We start from the raw sequence: 6,000 nt of genomic DNA on the forward strand, positions 1-6,000 counted from the left end.
ACAAACTGTGTGACAAGATAGCATCTACAAGCCTGTGAGACAAGCCTGCACACAGTGGGGGACAGCAACGACTCTGACCCCCTATCTCAATGATTAACTGAGATTACTTCCCTTTTACCCTTTAAACATTTTCATCACTGAGCAGAATCTTCAGAGGTGGTTTTTGGGAGACACTGAATCCACCGTCTCCCCAGATTGCTGGCATTCTGATTAAAAGCAACTTTCCTTTCTACCAACATTTACCTCTCTTGAGTATTGATTTTTTTAAAAAAATATTTATTTATTTATTTGGTTGCACCAGGTCTTAGTTGCAGCAGGCGGGCTACTTAGCTGCAGCTTGTGGGCTCCTTAGTTGTGGCACACGGGCTCCTTAGTTGTGGCACACAGGCTCATTAGTTGCGGCATGCACGTGGGATCTAGTTCCCCGAGCAAGGGTCAAACCCAGGCCCCCTGCATTGGGAGCACAGAGTCTTATCCACTGCACCACCAGGGAAGTCCCTGAGTATTGATTTTTGAGCGGCAAGCAGCCGGACCTGATTTGGTCACAATTTGCTTTTCTGTACCTTTCATATAAATGGAGCTATACAATGACACAAAGACCTATGTCTTTTGTGTCTGGCTTCATTCACTTAACATAATGTTTTTGATATTTATCCATGTTGCAACATTTATCAATACTTCATCCTTTTTACTGATGAATAACCTTCCATTGCATGGGTAGAATTTTGTTTATCTATTCATCATTTGATGGACATTTGAGTTTTTCTAGCTTGGGGTTATTAAGAATAATGTTGCCATGAATAATCACATATAGGTCTCTGTGTGGACATAAGAAACTGTCAAACTTTTTCAAAGTAGTTACACCATATTTCATTCCCACCAGCAATGTATAAGGATTCCAATTTCTCCATATCCATACCAACACTTGGTATTACCTGTGTTTTTTATTGTAGCCATTTTAGATATGTATGTATGTAATAGGATCTCATGATTTTAATTTGCATTTCCCTAAAGGCAAATAATGATGGGCACCTTTTCGTATGCTTCTTAAACATTCATGTATCTTCTTTGGTGAAATGCCTCCTATTCAAGTATTTTGCCCATTTTTAACTAGGCTATTTGTCTTCTTATTATGCTGCAGAGATTTTGAGGACTTGGGCAAAGGCCTTTGAATTTGGCAATTTGAGGTCATTGCTATGGTAGACAACTGTCATTTGGGGAGTTTCACAATATCTCTAAACACATGGTTGACACTTTTCTAGGAGCTAGAAGTTCATTTTCCCAGTTTCCCACTGGTTTCCTTCCCCCACCTCAGGCTTCAAAACAGAAGAAGCCAGCATGAGGAGGTAGGTGCCCTATGGGATACATTTTCTGGAGAAGGCAGTGTTTGGGCCTCCAACTTTCAGAGTCAGTAGCGATAGATGGTCTGGTCTAAGTAATTGATCTCTGTGACATTTGTTGCGCAGTGGGGTCTTTGCTGGTGCAGTTCTGTGGTATAATTTGGGTACTTCTTGTTCTTGACTGCTTAGCCTCTAAGCCTCCCAGAGATTAAATAAACTTTCCAATAACCCCAATTTTTTTCTTCTTAAACTAGCTAGAGTGCTCATTTGCAACTAAGAATCATGACTAATATAACAGGTGACCTTTGAAAGGTTTCAAAGGCAGAGACACCCGTTTAAAATGTCTAACATTTAGGAGAAGATTCATTAACCTATAACAAATTCAAAAGAAATTGCAAATTAAAACAGCAAACCAATGACTTTCAACCTATAAAATTAGCAAAATTAGAGAAAAGTTATAAATCCCAAAGCAGCAAAACTAGAGTAGAGGGACTTCCCTGGTGGTCCAGTGGTTAAGAATCCGCCTTCCAAAGCAGGGGACGTGGGTTACATCCCTGGTTGGGGAACTATGATCCCACATACTGCAGGGCAACTAAGCCTGCACACCGCAACTACTGAGTCCGTGCACCACAACTAGAGAGAAGCCCATGTGCTGCAACTAGACAGAAGCCCACGCAACTAGAGAGAAGCCCACGTGCCGCAACAAAGACCCAACGTGGCCAAATAAATAAATTAAATTAAATTAAAGGAAAACAGCTTGAAATAATTTGCTTTGTTTTTATTTTTTTAATTTTTTAAAATTTTAAAATAAATTTATTTATTTATTCATTTATTTATTTTTGGCTATGTTGGGTCTTCACTGCTGCATACAGGCTTTCTCTAGTTGCAGGGTGAGTAGAGGCTACTCTTCGCTGCAGTGTGAGGGCTTCTCATTGCGGTGGCTTCTCTTGTTGCAGAGCAGGGCTCCAGGCGTGTGGGCTTCAGTAGTTGCGGCACACGGGCTCAGCAGTTGTGGCTCGCGGGCTCTAGAGTGCAGGCTCAGTAGTTGCAGTGCACGGGCCCAGCCACTCTGCGGCATGTGGGATCCTCTCGGACCAGGGCTCGAACCTACGTCCCCCGCACCAGCAGGCAGACTCTTAACCCCTGCACCACCAGGGAAGTCCCTGCTTTGTTTTTAAATTGGCTACTGTGTTGCTCTTACTGGGGAAATAAAACAATCCTGCTAGCAAAAAGACCGATTCCTGCCAGTATAGAAAAAGAACATACTTTATTATTTAGTAAGCACTAACAGATTACATGCATGTAAGTGACCCAGGAGGGAAGGGGGCAGGGCACAACCATTAAAAGAATGACACAGCCATTGAGGATACCAAAAAAATTAATTAGAACCAACTAGGCCCAAGATGGTGGAAGATTTGACTTCCAGTAGATCTTGAGCCTCATTATATACACTCATTCTAATATACTAGCATGCTAAATGACACACCCACCCGTGCCATGACAGTTCTTTTTTTTAAATAAATTTATTTATTTATTTGTTTGTTTGTTTGTTTTTGGCTGTGTTGGGTCTTCGTTGCTGTGCGCGGGCTTTCTCTAGTTGCAGCAAGTGGGGGCTACTCTTCGTTGTGGTGTGCAGGCTTCTCGTGGTGGCTTCTCTTTGTTGCGGTGCACGGTCTTCAGTAGTTATGGCAGGTGGGCTCAGTAGTTGTGTCTCACTGGCTCTAGAGCGCAGGCTCAGTAGTTGTGGCGCACATGGCTTAGTTGCTCCGTGGCGTGTGGGATCTTCCCGGACCAGGGCTCGAACCCGTGTCCCCTGCATTGGCAGGCAGATTCTTAACCACAGCCCACCAGGGAAGTCCCTTTTTTTTTTTTTTATAGGCATGACAGTTCTGAGGCTGACCATAAAAGGCCATAAAGTAGGCAGTGGCCCAATTCCTGGAAATCCCCACCTCTTTCCCCAAATAATTGGAATAATCTTCCCGCTCATTAGCTTATAAAATTACCCAGCCCATAAAAACTAACCACGCCCACAGCCCTGGGCCTCCCTCATCTTCTGAGAGGGACCACATTCTGCCTATGGAACGTGTATCTCCAAATAAACCCACTTTCACTTTACTATGGCTCACTCTTTTTTTTTTTGGTTGCTCCAAGTGCGGCACATGGGATCTTAGTTCCCTGACCAGGGATCGAACCCGTGCCCCTTGCATTGGAAGCGTGGAGTCCTAACCACTGGACCACGAGGGAATTCCCATGGCTCACTTTTTTTTTTTTAACATCTTTATTAGAGTATAATTGCTTTACAATGCTGTGTCAGTTTCTGCTTTATAACAAAGTGAATCAGTTACACATATACATATGTCCCCATATTTCTTCCCTCTTGCATCTCCCTCCCTCCCACCCTCCCTATCCCACCCCTCTAGGTGGTCACAAAGCACCGAGCTGATCTCCCTCTGCTATGCGGGTGCTTCCCACTAGCTATCTATTTTACATTTAGTAGTGTATATATGTCCATGCCACTCTCTCGCTTTGTCCCAGCTTACCTTTCCCCCTCCCCGTATCCTCAAGGCCATTCTATAGTAGGTCTGCATCTTTATTCCCGTCTTGCCCCTAGGTTCTTCTGACGATTTTTTTCTTTTTTTTTTTATATTCCATATATGTGTGTTAGCATACGGTATTTGTTTTTCTCTTTATGACTTACTTCACTCTGTATGACAGTCTCTAGGTCCATCCACCTCCCTACAAATAACGCAGTTTCGTGCCTTTTTATGGCTGAGTAATATTCCATTGTATATATGTGCCACAACTTCTTTATCCATTCATCTGTTGATGGACACTTAGGTTGCTTCCATGTCCTGGCTATTGTAAATAGAGCTGCAATGAACATTTTGGTACATGACTCTTTTTGAATTATGGTTTTCTCAGGGTATATGCCCAGTAGTGGGATTGCTGGGTCGTATGGTAGTTCTATTTTTAGTTTTTTAAGGAACCTCCATACTGTTCTCCATAGCAGCTGTATCAATTTACATTCCCACCAACAGTGCAAGAGGGTTCCCTTTTCTCCACACTCTCTCCAGCATTTATTGTTTGTAGATCTTTTGATGATGGCCATTCTGACCGGTGTGAGATAATACCATGGCTCACTCTTGAATTCTTTCCTGAGCAAAGCCAAGGACCCTCACTTGGTGGCCCTCACCTGAGAACTCACCTGAGACCTGGGACATGACCATTCTCTTGTTCTCCATTTTTCTGCAACATAAGGCAGCCTGAAAAATTAGAATAAAATCTCACATAATTTATACAGCAAAGCAGTAGAAAGAACAATATCTCCTCAAGCGACCAAAGGCTGCACCTCTTAATAATCTCCTATACATCTCCAAAGAGACCCTTGTTTAAATATCTAGAGATCACAGGTCCACAACCTAGGAGATATCTCTATATTGTAAAAACTGGAGACCAGACTTAATCCCTAGAGAGATTTATCTTTATTCTCAAGGTTAGAGTAAGGACTCAGATTTACCATGTCTGCAAGAAAACAATCTGAGAAAGAGGAAGAGGGTAAATCGTCCCTTTGCCTTTTATAAATGGAGAAAATAATTTTTGTTTATCCTTAAGCTTCCAATGTCCTCAACTCTCCAAGCAAATGTTCTCACCAAAAGGTGAAGAGATAAAATTTTATTATCTTTGGACATATTTCTTCAGCTACTACAATCAAACATTTCTTTGCAGTGGGAATACCAGGGAACACTAAAGGAATCTTTAATTGTCCAAACCATTTTGGATCCTAAACTGATGTTTCCTGCAGTTTGAAGGCAAACTCCAAAAGAGTATGCTTGCAGCCTGGGCCCAGACTAGTGGCCTCTACTACCCAATCAGGGGAAAGGGGCAGCAGGGCAGATGTCAGCTGTTCTCAGATCTTTTACAATCTCTCCTGAGGCAAAACTGGGGTCTCCTTAGAGACACACATTTACAGTTCTCCTAATTCATTTGAGAAACAATTCTTTAACAGAAAGATAAAAAGCAAATCAGCATTATCTCAAAACAGAGGTCTTTCAACAATTTGTAAGTATTCAATTTTCTTTTTTTTGTTATTACAATATATGGCCTATCTTCTGGGAAAAGAGGCACACAGATCTTAAAGTAACTTGTTTTAATACAGTGAATAATGCTCCGCAGAGCTACTAATTTATTTTCCTTACCAAAAAAGAACATATCTCTTCAGGATTAGGGTCAGAGAGACTAAGGTTTTCTTTAAGGGTTTTGTCTTCTATAACAATGAGCCTTTTGATATGGAAACATAAACTCCCAAAAGAGATGGGTATGGAAAATTTGTTTGGCCTAATAAAGCACTGTGAATAGAGAGATGTGGGTGGGAATATGAGAGAGGGTCAAAAAAATATCCTGAGATGGATGAAGGACTTTTAAGAATATTTAAGGAAATGGGATGTTCAAATATTCAATTTTAATTGTTTGGGTAGATATCTTTCTACCCCTTACATCACCCCCCAAAGCTTCAGTCAAGCCTGCCATTCACAAATGCCTCCCATGAGAGGTTTTGGGGGAAAAAAGAATTCCATGTCTAGGTTAGAAAAAACAAAAGAAAGATCAGCTGTGGGAGGTGAAACACCAGTGAACTACAGATTCAGCAAGGGCCAGGGACTCT

The sequence above is a fragment of the Globicephala melas genome, chromosome 6 (assembly GCF_963455315.2).
Source record: "Globicephala melas chromosome 6, mGloMel1.2, whole genome shotgun sequence".
NCBI lineage: Eukaryota > Metazoa > Chordata > Mammalia > Artiodactyla > Delphinidae > Globicephala > Globicephala melas.